Source organism: Rhinolophus hipposideros (assembly GCF_964194185.1).
Source record: "Rhinolophus hipposideros genome assembly, chromosome: 10".
NCBI lineage: Eukaryota > Metazoa > Chordata > Mammalia > Chiroptera > Rhinolophidae > Rhinolophus > Rhinolophus hipposideros.
In genome coordinates, this window is record NC_138056.1 from 18,161,264 (window position 1) to 18,179,652 (window position 18,389).

Sequence of the window (18,389 nt, forward strand, 5' to 3'; positions counted from 1 at the left end):
TGTCCTCCACAGGATTTACCACACTTCCTTATGATGTGTACACCCCTCATAAATAGTTTTTGAATGCATGAACTGATTCATAAGATCGTGCTTGGCCTTGTTGGTGTTCATTCTTAATTAATAATAACAATAATGGCTGGAGTCACTGAATGCTGTCTGAGCACAGGGCCCTGTGCTAAGCACTTTACATCCTACGTACTATCATTTATGTTTTACATTATAAGACTGTTTATCAGAGGTAAAAAACAATATTTCTGAGTGATTAAACAGTCTGATTAATAGGACGTTAAATTAATTTTTTTGCTGAAATTAGAATTTTAGAAACCCTCCATCTTGATGGAAGGGGAACAATCTCTGGGTGGTAAACACACAATGCGATATGATATATTATAGATGATATATTAAAAAAATGTATACTTGAAACATATAATTTTACTAACCAATGTCACCCCCATAAGTTAAAAAAACAAAAACAAAACAAAACCCATTTCACCTTATAAAAGTTTGTAGGAATGATTCTAATTCTTGGTGTTTGTTTTCGATATGCCTAGTCTGAAATGTCCAGCCAAAGGTTCCACATTTTTAAATGACTTTTCCTGAAAACCAGTAGTTTGAGGATGTCAAAACAGACACTTGAACAGTCTTTGATTTAAATAACAAATTGCAGTGTGTTTTGATTAATGAGCCTAATTTTAGGTAACTAAAGCAGAATTGTAAGCAGACTGTAAAAGATCAGGTTCTGCAGTGTCAAGCTAGAACCTTTTGGTTTAGTGAGGTTTAGAAGATGATCAGCATGGGGTTACTGGGAAAACAAACTCTAAAGAAATCCGTGGTTAGATCCTTTCTCCACTCTGTGAATGATGAGTTGTTTTACACAGAAAATGTAACTATATTCATTTATTTACTCATTCAACAATAATGTATTCCGCTGAACAAATGTATATTCTCAGTTCACCCTTACTTGACCTCTCAAGAGCAGTCAACACTGATGGCTTTTCCCTATTACTTAATTCTTTCTCTTAGCTTCTATGACCCTGTTGTCTCCTACCGTGTTTCCCCGAAAATAAGACCTAGCTGGACCATCAGCTCTAATGCATCTTTTGGAGCAAAAATTAATATAAGGCCCAATCTTATTTTACTATAAGACCCAGTCTTTATAATATAATATAATATAATATAACATAATATAATAACTGGTGTAATATAATACCGGCTCTTATATAATATAAAACTGGGTATAATATAATACCCGATATGATATAATATAATATAATATAATATAATATAATATAATATAATATAATATAATACCGGGTATAATATAATATATAATATAATATATATATTACATAATATATATAATATTATATATTAATATTATAATATAATGCTGGGTCTTTAATATAACATAATATAATATGATATAAGACTGGATCTTATGTAAGACCAGATCTTATATTAATTTTTGCTCCAAAAGATGCATTAGAACTGATTGTTTGGCTAGGTCTTATTTTCAGGGAAACAGGTAGCTTTTATTCTTGTCTGAACACTCCTTTTTCTGTCTTATTTATTTAATCATCTCACACTAGTATGCCATTCGCTGTTGAAGTTCCTCAAGGCATAGTCGTAAGCTTTGTACATTTCTCATGTACTTTATATCCTCTCTATGCAATTTGACCCTATCCATAGACAGATAATTTATGAATATATATATATATATATATATATATATATATATATATATATATATATATATATTAGCACTGACTTCTCTTTGTACTGTACACTTCTATCCTGAACTATCTACTCACCATTTAGATGATTTAATGGCACTTCATAGTTTTTTTTCTAAAGATCAACTGATAACTTTCCTTTTAGGAAAGTTGGAATTCAGTGTTTGATTTCAAAGAGTACAGTCCTACCATCCATACATTCATGCAAGCCTAAGACTGGGGATCATGACAACTCCCCCTCTTTGCCTCCCCACTGTTGAATCCATCAGCAAATCCTATTTATTTGACCCACCGAATATCCCTGTTCTGTCCGTATTTTTAATTTCTCCTATCACTGCCATTTTATCATACCAACATTCCTGACTACAACCTTTCAACTATGTCCTTCATTTCTTTGACTAACGCTAAAAAAATATAGTTTTTAAGACTGTGCTTTGGCTACATCTGCTTTCAAATTTAAATGATATATTTCTTTATTTTTTTAAATAAACCTTTTATTAAAGGATAACATGTTACAGAAAGATCCACAAATATTAGGTGTATAGCTTGATAAATTTTGTACAGTTAGTGTACCCATGGAACCAGCTGCCAGAATCAAGAAACAAAATATTTCCTGTACCCAGAAGTGCCCTGTTTGCCTCCTTTGGAAACTACCCCACAAGCGTAACAACTACCTCTACCATCATTCATTAGTTTGGGCTGTTTTCCAGTTTTCTGTAACTGGAAATGTACAGTGCATGGTTTACAAATCTGGCTTCTTTTGTTTAACATTAAATTGTCCCCACTATACTAAAATATCTGTGCCTTTTGTTATCCATCAGCTGACTATGCATGTGTGGGTTACTTCTGTTCTAACTCTTCTGGTCCATTGATCTATTTTATTCTTGCATCAACAACATATCATCATTTATACTAACACATCATTATTCTGCTGCCTTATAGTGTTCATTGTAAAAATGCACCGTACTTTTTAAATCCTCTCTACTGTTGGAAATTTAGGGTGTTCGCAGTTTTTCACTCATGCAAATAATAATGCGATGAACATTCTTGTATGTGTTTTTGTTGAATATACCCATGTCATGCTGTGGGGTTTACATCTAGATATCAGGCATACGTGTATTCTACTTTAGTAGGTATTTCTGGTATTTTCCAAAATGCTTTACCAGTTTGTACTCCCACCAGTATTGTATCAGTTTATGTGTCCCAACCCTTAGTATTTTCAGTTCTTTTCCTTTTAACAGTGGCTACGAACTAATATCAAATTGGGTTTTAATTTATATTTCCCTTATGGCTAATGAAGTTGAGTGCTTTTCATTTGTTTATTGGTTACTTGGATGTTCTCTCTATTTAATTCCTGTCCAAGCATTTTGCTCATTTTTTTCTATTGTAGGCAATTTCAAGGGGATTTAATGGTTGTTGCCTTTTTTTTTTTTCTTCATGCATTCTGTCTGTGAAACCTTTGTTGAAAATACGTATTACAAATATCCTTTCCCAATCTATACCTTTCTTCTTCATTCTCTTAGTGGTGTATTTTTTGATGCATTCTTATTCCTCACTTTTTTATAGTTAGTTTTCTCTGTGTCCTACCTGTCTTTATCTACCTAAAATAAATAATAGTCTGTTTTATTTCTAAAATTTTTATTGTTTTATCTTTCAAAATTAGGTCAAAACTGAGGTTAATTTCTTTTTCTATAAAGCATTGTATCATTCAAGAAACTTTTTATTTCATATGGATGTACAATTGACTTAGGAACATTTATTAAAAGACCATGCCTTTCCCTAGAGTACTGAAATACTTTTTTGGTATGAATCATGTGATTGTTTATGTGTGAATCTGTTCTGAACTCACAGACCCATTGGTCTAATGATCTGTATTTACACCAATATCACCTTGTAATAAATTCTATAGCTTTATAATCAATCTTGATATCTGGCAATATTGTTCCTACACTTTGTGATCGGCCTGCAATTTGCATTTCTATTGGCATTTCAGAATCAGCTTGCCAACATCAAGATAAATTGCTCAAATTTTGTTTGAGATTTTATTGACTCTATAAAACATTGGAAGAGAATTTATATCCAAAATATTGAATTTTCGAAGGCATAAATAAAATAATCCCTCTATCCATTTAGGTTTGTTTTAACTTGTCTCCATCATGGTTTTTAGTTTTAGGTGTAGAGGTTTTTTCACATCTTCCTTTAGTTTTATTCCTAGGTTTTTTTGTTTCGTTTTGTTTTGTTTTGAATACAAATTTTGAAAATTGAACTGTGGGCTTATTGCTGTCCAGCCCATCTTGATCTTAATTTCTTTCTCTATTACACTTTTCTTTCTCTATTCTCTCCTTTTTTAATTGGTTTGTATATATATATTTATATTTGTATATTTCTTTCTTTTTTTTTTTCAGTTTTCTTTAACAGTCTCTTTTCTTTTACTGGACCTCTTTTTGCTGTGCTTTCCTCATGCATTTTCTTCACAAAACTAATTCATTCTTTAGATCTCGGTTAAATTTCATATCCTCCAGGATGCCTTCTCTGACCTACTTATTTATATATACTCTCCTCATTTAATCTACTATCACAGTACATAACAATTTCTCATATTACTTGTCAGAGTTGAAAATTTATGTTTGTAATTATTTGATTCATGCTGTGTAAGCTTTATAAAGGCAGGCCCACATCTGTTTTTTTTTTTTTTTTCACCCTACCCTCTGCAGGACTTAGCAAAGCACCTTACCCATAATAGGATCCAATAAAGATTGATTTTGAATGAATGAATGAATGAATGAATGAATGAATTTAAACTTTTTTCAAGGCACTGTGTGAAGGTCTAAGGATACAGAAGTGAATCAAACATAGTACAATCCTTGGCTTCTGATTTCAGAAACTTTCCTCAAAACCTCTTTTTTAAGAATCTAAAATATGATCACAGTCTAGATTAATGATATCCAACTTCTTGATCTCTGAGTTCATGGTTTCGTCTGTAATCTCCCAAACATTTTGATTATAAATTGAATAATAGTGTTAGTGATTATTGTAAGAATTTTACACTAAAGCTTTAAATAAATAAAGAGACATATACATTCAATAAGAAGAATCTCTGAACTATTGGCTGACGATTGTTATTTTAATTTCAATTTAATAGTATTCAGTGAACTTGTGTAGAAAAATAACTCCATTGTCGTCTAGTCTAACTCTCCATCTCTTGTGGGAATCTTCTCTATGGAGTCCTTGATATAAAAACATTAAGTCTCAGCTTGACACTTGAAATGGTAGGAATTACTTGTTTGTGCCATCCAAAGCATGTGACATTGATGTTAAACTGAAAGGTTTACAGGACGCTTAGCACCAGCAGCAGTGAGACTGGGAAAATGAGGCCAATCTAGCAGAAAAACCTTACTTCAGTGTTACTTGGTGGGGATTTTGAAAGTGACAATTAACTACATCCCTTTCACAGCTGGATCCTCAATCAAGTGAAAAACAGGAGAGTCATCAGATAGGGATCAAAGTATCAACTTTCTTGCCATTAAAGCTAGATGGAAGAACATTATTTTGCATACAATGAAAAATAAGGCTTATTACTACTTCCACTGAAGTTTAGACAAACTTAAAGGGCAAACATAAATGTCAAAAACTTTGAATTTTCCAGTCTGAGGGACACTGTAAAAACAAATGTGGATATGGCTTTTACATCATTGATTCCAGCCAATCAAGTAATAGATTATAGATTCTCAGTTATTCATCAATCAGATAAATCAATACTCTTCCCAAAGTGAGGAATGAAAGGCAGAAAGAGGAGACTCAGTTGTAATGTTAATGCTGTTCTTAGCTGGGAAGTGAAATGTACCAGGTCTTACAGTTAAGGTTGCAAACTTGTTGCAATGATATTGCTAACCTTTTTTGCTAACAGGGTGATAATCATTATGAATTTGTACCAACTGGACAAATAGTTAACCAAGTTTACTACCCTGTTTCCCCGAAAATAAGACCTAGCCGGACAGTCAGCTCTAAAGCGTCTTTTCGAGCAAAAATTAATATAAGAGCTGGTGTTATGTTATGTTGTTATGTTATATACGACTGGGTCTTACATTATAGTAAAATAAGACCGGGTCTTATTTTAATTTTTGCTCCGAAAGATGCATTAGAGCTGACTCTCCAGCTAGGTCTTATTTTCCGGGAAACAGGGTATTTGCAAGAGCTGAAAAGGCTGCGTGAAAACATTAGATAACCTGATTTTTTTTTGCCAACAATTCTTGTATCATTCTTGCATCACGGCAATGCACCAACTCACAGGGCACTGTCTGTGAGTAAATTTTTAGCCAGTAAACAAATAACTGTATTGGAACACCCACCCTACTCATCTGAACTGGCCCCGATGACTTCTTTTTTTACCCGAAGATAAAGGAAATATTTAAAGGAAGACATTTTAATGACATTCAGGACATCAAGGGTAATGTGATGACAACTCTTATGGCCATTCCAGAAAAAGAGTTACAAAATTGTTCAGAAGGGTGGACTAGGTACTGCCATTGGTGCATAGCTTCCTAAGAGGAGTACTTCAAAGGTGACCATAGTGATATTCAGCAAGGAGGTATGTAGCACGTTTTCAAGGATGAGTTCACAAACTTAATTGTCCAAACTTGTATGTACCCTCAATAAAATCTAAATATAGATGAATAGATTCTACTTAATATTTTTTGTATATCTTTGACACAACTGTCAAAATATATTAAAAGCTATTGTAAATCACTGATACCATGAAATGGGAAAAATATTTGCAAATTATATCTGATAAATGATTGATACCCAGAACATATAAATAATTTCTACAATTCAACAACAACAAAATAACTAAACAACTTGATTGAAAAATAGCTAAAGGACCTGAGCAGATAACAAACAAGCCCACAAAAAGTTGGTCAACACCTGTAGTCATTAGGGAAAAGCAAATCAAAACCAGAGAGAGATACCAATTCACATCCATTAGGGTGGATATTATAAAAATGAATAAATGAATAAAAGAACTTAAGAAGAAGGAAAGAAAATAAATGTTGATAAGGATGTGGAAAAATTGAAACCCTTGTACATTGCTGGTAGGAATGCAAAATGGTTCAACTATTGTGAAAAACACTATGGTGATTCCTCAAAAAAATTTCTCAATTACTGCCACATGGCCCAGTAATTCCACTTCTTGTTATAAACCCCGAAGAATTGAAAACAAGATTTTTGAAGAAATATTTGTATACCTATGTTCATAGCACCATTATTCACAATAGCCAAAAAATGGAAACAACTCACATGTCCCATCAATAGATGAATAAATAAACGATACAGTATTCATCATCCAGCCTTAAGAAGAAAGGGCATTTTGATTTTGACACATTTTAAGACATGGATGAACCTTGAAAACGTTATTCTAAGTGAAATAAGCCTGTCACAAAATGAAAATATTGTGTGGTTTCTTTTATATGAGGTTCACAGTGTAGTCAAATTCATAGAGACAGAAATTATAACGGTGATTCCACAGACAGAACAGGGAGAATGGGGCATTAGTATTTAATGGGTACAGAGTTTCAGTTGAGAAAGATGAAGAATTCTGGAGCTGTTATGGTGGTGATAGTTGTACAACAATGGGATGTACTTAATGCCACAGAACTGTACACTTGGAAATGTACAGTTAAATCTCATATTATGTATATTTCCCTACAATTAAAAAACAACAATAAGAGACACTGCAGCATCATCTCCTTAATTAAATATTTTCAAAGATAAAAAGTAGCAAACAAGCCATAAGGGAAACATATCTACTATAAAGCTATATTTCCGTAGAGCTTAAATGGGGAGATGCCTATTTTATAATATACTAATACATATACTAATAACACACATGTGAGTGCCAGGCATCCGTGATACATGAAACATATGAAAAAAAAAGTGTAAACTTGTGAACATTTATTAAAATGAGGGCTACGTGAATTCACTATAACTGGCTAAATTTTTGCCATCCTTTCAGTCCATGAGCAGATATTTATTGAACTTCTTTGGGTTAGAAATTGTGCTAGGGTGTGATTATACAGTGGTGAACAGGGTAAGCACAAAGTCCGATTTCCTAAAGCTTCCATTCTCATGAAGAAGACATACAGGAACCAAGAAAACAAATATGCACATTATTGTTCCACATGCTAATGAAAGTAAAATGAGTAATAAATGAGGAGCAATCTAGATCCCAACAATAAGAGACCTACTTTGGATAGGGTGGTCAAGAAAGTTTTCTCTGTGGAAGTACAGGTTAAGCTAAAATCTAAGTGAAAAGGATAACAATGAATAGAGAGGAAATGAATAGCAATGAATAGAGAGGAAATCCAAAACATAGGAAGAAATCTCTGAAGTGATGAAGAGCTTGACATGGTAAAAAATCTGAAAAACAAAGCCACTAGAAAGTGCTCAGCAATGGTAAGATTGGTGTTGCATGAGTTTGAAGAGATGATCATCAACTAGTGTCTGCATTTTCCAACAAGGATTTCTGCATCCATGGTAGCCACTAACCACCTGACTACATAATTAATATGTAGCTCGAATAACTAAAGAACTGAAATTTTAAATTTTATTTTGTTTCAATTGAATTAGATTTGAATTTAACAATCTCATGCAGCTAGTGATTATTGTACTAAATGGTGTCGGGATAGTTCCTGCAGAGCTACACAGGCCACAGTAAGTGCATGGTTATGAGTATGAGTGATGAGATCCAACTTTTGTTGTAAGAAAAAGTTACAAAGCTTATTGTTGCTGTATTTTGTGTGTCAAATATGTGAAAGGAAAGTAAGAAAGGGAGTAGAGCAAAAAGATAAGAGTTAGTCACAGTATTCTATGGAAGAGGTTATATGGCTCTGACCAAAGGGATAGTAGTGGAAATAGAGAGTAGATGTAAAATTTGAGGTATTTATGAAGGATGGGCACTAGTATAATTAATAAGATTTGCTAATGGATTAGATGAAGATCAGGGAAAGAACAAAACAAAGATGGCCTCTGTTTTGTGTCTCCAGGTAAACAGTTTATTGAGATAAAGTGCACTGAAGGTCAGGGAGGGGGAGGGATACATTTTGAGGAAAACTCAAAAGTCATGTTGAGACTTGTTAAGTTTAAAAGATCTGTGGGATGTTCATGTGAAGATATTAGATATTTAGATATTTGAGTCTGGAGAAAAGGTCAGGGCTAGATGTAAATGTGGGAGACATCCATGTAACATTTGTATTAAATTGATGACAATTGATAGATGCATTTATGGGGAGAATAGAGACCAACCGAAGAGCTAAGGGACAACCACAACATCTAGATCAAGCTTAGGTTATAGGAGTTCAATTACACAACTTCTCAAGATTTTGCACATCTTTTTAACATGCCGTGCTGGTGGTTCATTTAAGTGTTCTTTCTCTTCATTCAAGGTATCTGGACTTCAAGTTTGAAAATTGACATGGTATATGATTTATAGGATTAATTTGTATTATGTTGTCTAAAACCAAAATTGTCACTAATACTTCTAAACATCACATCGGAAGGAGAATTCTACCAGTAAAACAAACTATTGCATTCTAGCTCTTTTAAGTATTGTTGATGACCAACTTTAAGACAAATATCAATGTTTAGAGATTTTTTTACTCTAGACAATGTGAGTAACTTGAGGGTCAGGAGGACAATAATGGGTGAGTAAAGGATGGCTTAAGAATGAACAACATCACTTAAACCATTCCGAGAAGATATAGAACATAAAAGGAACTGAGAAACCCAGCACCTATCATCTGGTCCTATATCAAACAGATGTGGCATTTTCTTGATGTAATAATGTTCCTTAACTTTCCTTTCTCCCTCTGTTATTTCCCCGACCTTCTCTGCCTTTCAGTAGAACCAATAAGAAAGGGATCTTATGTTGTAAACACCATTTGCTATCTACCTATTCCATTAAATTATTTGGAAGAGATAATGCTAGTATACAGTTCAAAATTTGAACCTATAAAATCAGACAATTTGTGGAACTTTAGAAGAACCCAGCTAATAATCACCTTTGTCAGTATCTTGCTTGACTATACTAACATTATTTATCCAGGCTAGGCTTACTCAAAATGAAAATAGTCTCAGTTAATTTTGAGTAAAACAATAAGGTCTTTGCACTATGGATGTCATCACATTGCTCACTTCTTCCTGTTGGAACAATCCAGATTTTCTGCATTGAAATGCAGGATTCTTTGAGCATGATGAGTGGCTAGCTCCTAGATGAAATATGTCATATATAGATAGATAGATGATAGATAAATATAGATCTATAGATATAGCTATAGATACCAAGAACCCTAAGTAGAAGCACACATTGTTTGTTTTGTTTTTGTTTTTGATGACAATGTTTATTGTTTTGTTACTCTGCTATGATGACATTATCATGAGTTCATATCCAAGTGCTGAAGGCACCTCTGGTAGAGAAACACATAAGTCAACACATTCCATCATTTTCTTCTCCATGCCACAAAGCCTCTCCTAAGAATTTAGTGTTCTGTGGAAATATTTCAAATGAAATTCTCTTCAGAAGTCCACCCATTACAATAAATCACAGAAGTTGGAATCATTCAGTGTGATTCAAAATGCCCAATAATGTGGGATAATTGTCAATTTAACAGAACTTTGCAGGAAATATATTATAGCAAAAAAAAAAAAAAAACAAAACAAAAAACAAAAACCTGTGGTCTGCAGTACTTCCTTTTGAACCTACTAATTATGATCATGTTGGCAAAATGCAGTCATACAAACATACAGTAATAGCCTTTGTTTTTTAGGGCCACAGATTTAATACAGCCAAGAGCATTGCTCCGGTGAATTCCTTTGAGTTTAGCATTTTTACATACTTGTGCATCATTATTTCATTTAAACCTAAAGAAAAACCACAAAAACAAACAATTAATGAAATAGTAATTTATGTCTATTTTACAGGTAAGGAAACCAAGATTGAGGAAGTATGGGTCTTATAAGTGAAAGTGTTGGGTTTAGTCCTAGGTATTGGCTTTTTGTCTAATTTTTTTCCCCAATATTCTGCAGCTGTTTCCAAAGTTTTCCAGTATTAATGGTGATTTCGGGCTTTTTGAGAGGGCTTCTATGAACTTTAGACAAATAACTTTGTCTGTGTGTAGTTACCTGACTTTGGTCTATGAAGAACTTTACTTCATAAAACCAAATCAGGTGTTTCATTAGCATTCTAGCCATTTAAATGAACTATGCCGCCAAAAAAAAAAAAAGTGTTTTTTGAAAAATCTAATTATTTCCTGAATGTGCAGTGTTTTTCCAAAAGGAGCACTGTAAATCCTGGATATCCCCCATCACCATAAAAAGGAATGTGCTGTTTGGGGAAGCCTGTTTTGGTGGTAGGATATGCCCATCAAACCAAAAATGTATAAAAGGAGCATTTAACTCATCCCTACACTCTCAGTGTATTCCTCTACTGGTCATTACCATCCTTCTAGTTGTTCAATTTAAAAACAAAGGTGGCATCTTGGATTTCTCTTTCACTGACTCAGTAAATCCTCTTTGTTCTGCAAATACAATTTTATTGTACTAAAATACATCTGGACTGTCACGCCCTGTTTCACAGCATCAGCATTTCTCACTTAGAAAATTCCAACATCGTCCTTTCTGACCTCCCTGCTTCTATACACCCCATCCCACTCCCAGTGATTTTTCAACAGAGTCCAAGGGATCTGAAGAAGGTGCCCACCCCTCTAATTAATCTCACAGCTTTTGCATCCTTGCTCAAAAATCTTAAGCCTTTCTGTTATTGGTGTTTTTCTAACTTGCCAAATCTGGCACTTCCTCTTCCATCTGGGTGAAATGTTCCCATCCATAGATTTGCATGCCTGTTCTTTGACTCCTTCAGCAATCGGTACAAATGCATGTTTTCAGAAGAGGTCTTACTTGCCTACTCCAATCAAAATGATATCCCTCAATTAGTCACTAATTCATCACCCTGTTTATTCCCTGAAAATACCACAATGGGGGGGGGGGAGATCCATCCATGGATTTGTTTACCTCATAATTTTCTGTGTCTTCTATTATACTATGCATTTCATGAGGGCAGTGACCATATACATCATCTCATTGTCTATGCACCTTATCACATAATATAAACTCAATAGTTATTTGATGAATGAATGAATGAATGAATGAATGAACATGAATAGCAATTATCCAAAGCATCATAATTTTCAAAAGAGAGCTGATTGCTATGAGCCCAGCCTCCAAGCTGATTCTTTCTTATCGCTGGTTGTTTATTAAGAATTATTAAATACTCATCTTTCCTACTATATAATGCTTCATGTCTCATGGACCCTTCTTTTTAAGTTTCGTATCTGAAGTACAAGCTATGCAGATAGTTTGTCAGTTTTTCTTTCCGAGTCACTTTTTATCGAGCTGGCATGATTAGTTTTGGACACTCGTTGCCCTTTCGGCTCCCATAGTGAACCAAAGTTTCATTATTGGGGGAAAATTCCCTTCTTTTGCACTCCACAAATGGTCACAGGCTTTGCTAATGCTCTTCGTCTCCTTATATCTTTTGCTTATGCATATATGTCTTTGTATAAAGAATGAATTTGGCTTGAATATTTCTGCTTTTTAATAATACATTATACTAACAGCAATAAATATTAGAAAAATGTCAATAACCCCTTGCATGTATGCCATTAATATATACTGAATGCACAAGAAAATCAGTTGATAATAAGGCAAAGTATCTAGTGCTACCCTCAAGTAAATATAATATTAATTAGAAGAAGGGAATAAAGAGAGAAGAGCCATCATACGCTATACTTTATGTCTTAGGTGCACTGCCCAGATAACACCTGATCCTAGCAATAGCCCCTGTTAGAAGGGATTATTGTGTCCTCCAAAGGTGAAATATATTACATTGCAATGGCGTATATGTCTAAAGGTCATAAGTGAGTAAAACTCTTATCCAATATTTAATCTAAAGTCAGTCTGATTTCATAACCCCAGGAACCTCTACTTTTTCAGGCTTCCCATGGAGGTAGAACTCATATTTACAGAGGAATAGATCCTCATAGCTTTGTGCGGTCTGATTCGGATTTCTAGAAAGTGGGTGTCATTCTTGAAATATTCAGTTGCAGAGAAGCTTGGAGAGGACCTTGACCATCTCTGCCTTCTAGGACATGTAGCATAACCTTGAGAAATTCCCATTGTCTCCTTATTTTGTTTCTCCAGATGTTACAAATTTGATATCATCCCCTTTTCCTTTCTGACAGACTGCTTTCCTAAATCAGCACCTTCCAGTGTAGACATTGTCAGGCAGAACATTGGAGAAGTTGTGGATGTGACCCCTTTATTGTCCCACACTCTTTCAGATTGCATTGAGTCTAAATTTAAAAGAGATTGTAGGATGGTGTGGTCACTCTCTACTTCAATTATTTCACATGTATGTTTAACATGTCATTTCTGCCAGTCAGTGATGCATGTCCATGATTCTCAACATGTGTGCGTTGGAGAGAGGAGCCTAAGAATTTCTAGAGATAATACATTCCATCTTTATATTTGAGACCTGAATCTTGCTCTTCAGAGGAAGTCAAGCCAGAGCCCTTGTGAACAGGTGTCAGGGACGCACCGTGATGCACATTCATTACTGGTCAATGATGGACAGCAGTTGCCAGTCTTTCAGTCTGGCTTATTTCAGGGACAACGCCCTCCTCTGTCCTCTGCAATGCTCTGGGCAGCATGGACTTTCAATAAATAGTGCAGAGTACGTGCTTGACACTTTATGACAAATCCTCCTGTGACTTAGAAACAAGATATGCTTCATATAAAGCTGAAGGGTAATTGGAATGTGGCTAAAGGGTATATGCCACTCTAACGTTTTTTTTGTTGTTGTTTTGTTTTTTGTTTTTTTACAGTAAACATTTATTTTTAAGCTTCATTTTAGAGGTAATTTTTATACAGAAGGGAAATTGGGTTGGATTCTCAGGGATTCTTCTGTTCTTAACTGAATATGTCTATTTCACTTCTTGAATGGGGCACTGCTGATTTCAGGAAGTGAAGCAGAATATTCCCTAGCCATATACCTGGTTTGCTTTCAACTCTGTCAATATTAGTTATGAGAAATGCCAAAATCTCCTTCTTTAGAACTTATTACAAGAGACAAGAGGTGGCTATATACTAATCAAGTGAATATACAATTTTTAAGTCTAATGATTCCAAGCAGAGGCACTATTTTTTTCTGTTTCAAATTCTATATTTAATTAGTTTAGCATCTTGTTCTTAAATGTGAGACCTAGTAGGGTATTTGGAAAATAATTCACTTGGGAGATAGTTGGAATCAGGTTCCTTCCTGACTTAGCAGAATGACCTGGGATAAATCCTTAGAAATTGTAAGAATTTCTTAATTTGAAAGCTGAAATTAATTATTCCTACCTCATAAGGTTGAATATGATTATGTAAATAAAATACATGGAACATTTTCCTTCATAGTAACAGCAGCTATTGTTATAAATGAACATTATCATGCAAATAAATATTACTAAAGTATGGAAAGTAATTTGACTTTTCAAATACGTTTTAAAAAGGAAAACCTTCGCCCATCTCCTTTGTTCAGCAAAAGATTGCTTCACCTGTAACTGAATTTATTCTCAAACCTCTTTTCCCCTTTATTTATCACAACGTTGTGAATGAAGAGGTTCTGAGTTAATGAGATTTTTGTTTCACATGCACCATTTTAAGTTAAAGGAATTGTAGTCATATGGACAGAGCTACATGAATTTAACATTGTACTTAGTCATGAAATTACATCATTTAAATATTATACATGTGAAAGACCCTTTCTTGTTTGCAGACTTCGTGAAGCCTAATTGGTTCACTCCAAATACACTGGCAATATTTAAGAGGGATAAAAGGTCAGCTGTCTCCCAATCATTGTTGGAAACACTGCTACCTCTGAAAATATTGTTCCACAAACTATGAGTTATTTTCTTCCTGAAAGACATCATAGGTAAATGATTTTGTATTAGGTTGGTACAAAAGTAATTGTGGTTTGAAGGGTTAAAAATAATTGCAAAACATCAATTATTTTTGCACCAACCTAATATTTCTGCCTAGCAAGTCTTACAGCCTAGTATAAATGTAAACAGGACTGAACTCAAATAGAACTATATAATTAGAAGTGGAAACAACGAGCCCACTTCATGATATCAAATATTATCCAAGGATCAATCCTGTCAGCGTGCTCCATGGGACAAAAATGTTTAACTGGAACACACAAATATTATGTCACTTTAAAACTTGAGCTAACAAGCTTTCATAGTAAGGTTGGACAATATAATTACCATTCGCACATACAAAGGAAAGTTTTTGTTTCCTGACTGTATTTAAAATATTTTGACTATTTTCTTAAAGTTTCCACCAATTCTAACAGTGCAGCAAAGTTCACTGAGGGTTTCTTCTGCCAACCATATATCAGAAACAGGTGTTCTTTTATAACTAAAGAAAAATATGCTTGGTATTGCAAAGTGTCTCTTCTACCCCTGATATAGGGGTATGGTTAAAGAAGACCTGATTTATGCTTACATGTTAATTAAATTTTACAACACAGACTTATCCATTACAGGACTTAAATGCAAACCAAAGTACCATGTAGAAATGAAAGGAGTTTTGATTTTAGAACATAAATAGCAATATCTGAACCTAGAGTAAAATCAAAGGTGTTATGAACTCCATAAAAAAAATTGAAATCGTATCCATTTCATGGTTGATAGACACTCAGCAGGCTATTTATGAGAGAAAGTGTGTGGATGTTTTAGTACCATGTTTTTGGTATATCTACTGAGGACAGATAAAGTAGGGGGACTTATAAAATTCTAGTCCTATTTTAAGAGTTAAATTAGTTTGGTAAATTTTTAAATTGTGACTTCTTTCCCAGTGTTCCAATAATTTCATTTTCCAAAATTAGCTTTCTGAATCTGTAGGTGTTTGTTTCGTTTCTATGATTTTACTGTTTCTCTTTTTCAAATTTTGAGTGAAGAAGGGAGGGAGGCAGGGAAGAACTGAGGGAAAGGAGAGAGAGAGAGAAATGGAAGAGAATCCGCAACATATAAGTAGGGTTGCGGGCAATTATGAGAAGACAATGTAGGGGGAAAAAAAGTCCTAGTGAAGGGGTAAAGAAGAATTTAATTAAATTTATTGAGTGCTAATAATTTTTGTAATAATAGCAATTATCAGCTATTAAATGTGGGCTATATGTGAGTTACTCTATTCAGTACTTTCTATGGCTTTTGTCAAGTAATCCTCATAATCACACTATGAAGTGATGTTATCTTTGTGTGCATTTCACAAATAAGAAAAGGATTGATGTTTCGATACAATAGAGTACATAGGAAGGCAGACATGAGCAGCAGTAGGAGGAGGAGCTAGGAGGCCCCCCCAGGTAACCCAGTGGTTTTATCAGCCTGCTGTTACAGACCCACAGAAGCAAGTAGCCAGAACAGAGACCTGGGCCAGTGCAAGCACACTAAGATGAAGGAGACATGCAGGGTGAGGAGAAAACCAGGAAAAAGGGAGGAGGAGGTTAGCCCATCTATAGGACATAAGGCCATGTCCCAGAGACGTTGGGCTGCTACTCACCCTCAGGTCAACCTGCTCCATGCTCTAGAGTGTTCTAGCTTTGCAAAAATAAACTTTGATGTCTGCTGCTTGCTTGACTCCTGTCTCTTTACTGAATTCCTTCTTTCAAGAAGACACAAACAGGAAAATCATCGTTCCTGGTGACAGATACAGTAAATAACTTGTGCAAGCTCTTAAATAGAAGAATTGGGAATTGACCTAAGATTGATTTGTCTCTAAAGTATATCTTGTAACCAGTAGGTTGTACTGACCTGGGCTAAACCCTCGGAATGCATCATCTCATTGACTCATTGCAATGCTTTGGACCTGTACAGTTAGGCTCTTTATTTTGTTAGTAGATAAAAATTTTGAAATTCACATAGGTTCATGAACTTATGTAAGTTCACCCAGCAAAGCAAGGGTTTGAACCAATGCCTGTGTCACTCTTTGCAACAAAGACCACTTCTGTTTGGAGAAGTAGGTAAATTGGTAAGAATGTTTAGAACTTGAGCTTAGAGAAAACAAAAGAAAAGGATGATGGAGGCATCTTTGTTTGCCTTATTGGAGATTCCAAGAAGATTCATAATGAGGGATGACGACACTGAGAGAATTGACAATTTAAGGGGAATCAAGTTTGGCTTTGTCTTGCTGGCCTTTTAAGATACTCCTTACTTCATTTGATTGGTTTCGATCACTCTTTCTTTCCTCTGAGTTGTTTTGGACCCAGAATCACTTTTATTTGAGTAAGAAAAAGAAAATAGAAGCCAAAAAACTGATTAGAAAAGAAATGAAAGCAATTCTGTGAGTGCCTGTCTGTCATGAATCCAGCACTCCTAAGATATATGAGATGAAGGAAGTAGCTAGCTCACCTCTCACCTGGAGGGTTGCAATATACTGGTAGGTGAAATAGAGTCATCTTGGAGACACTTTCTTTAATCTGCTCTGTATCTTGCAGCCAGAGGGTTCTTTTCAAAATGCAAGACTGATCTGTCACCTCCTATTTTGAAACCTTTTAGTCCCTTCCCTTTGCTGTAAAATGAAGACAAAGCAAGACTTCTGCGGGCCTTACCAATCTGCTCTACGTCACACTGTCCCACACACTTTTTCAGCTACAAATGTCACTGTCCTGCTTTGTAATGTGTGGTACATGTTATGTCTTGTATTTGTGCTATTTCCTCTAGCTGGAATGCGTAGTCCATCCCTTAGTCATGTGGCTTATTGTTCTCCAAACTTCCCAACAGCTCTAGCTTTATTTATCCAGGAAGCCTCCTTGATTAGAATAAGTTACCACCTGAGAACAGCAGTACTTTCCCTTTGGAGCAGTTGTTATAGTGAAATGCTTCCTGATTGATGTTTATCTCCCCCTCTAGACTCTAGGGTTCTTGAAGGCAGTGAGTTCATGTGAGTTTATGTGCTATTGTACGCCAGCCGTCTCACTGAGCCTGACACAGAGCGGATACTGTAATGTGATAACTCATCTCCAAGGCTGACTCGCAAAGAACCCTGTCTCCGGGATTTGTGACCATGGCTGGTTTCCTCCCATGTTGAATCTGAACTAGCCCTGTGACTCACTTTATTAATGGGATGTGGATGGAATGGCATTGTGCCAGTGCTGAGACTAGTCTTTCAGGAGGCATTAGTGGCTTTCACTTTTGTGCCTTTGTGGGAACACTGAGATGTCCTGTATGTCCAGAAACCCTTCTAGAGAGACACTGTGAAGAACCCATGATCCATGTCCAAAGAAGAGGCCCTGAAACTCCATGAGGGGGGAGAGGCCTGACCCTCCCAATGTGTCGGTCAAGCCTGCCATTGGCTTTGGCCTACCCACCATCTGATTACATCTAGATAAAATGCTCCAAGTGAGACTAGAGAAAGAACTTGCCCATTTGTGTCCGAGCCACCCCCAGAACTGTGAGATGCAATGAAATGGTTATTGTTTTAAGCTGCTAAGTGCTGTTGCTTGTTACACCAATAGATGACTGAGACAGAAATGAATAATACGGAACTGTAGAATTTATAGGTTAA

At 35.1% G+C, this 18,389-nt stretch overlaps 1 protein-coding gene across 11 annotated transcripts in view; it reads left to right on the forward strand.

Moving 5' to 3' along the window:
* Positions 1 to 18,389, forward strand: part of LRRC4C (leucine rich repeat containing 4C) — a 1,068,826-nt gene that overhangs the window by 701,961 nt on the left and 348,476 nt on the right. The gene's annotated exons all lie outside the window — the stretch shown is intronic.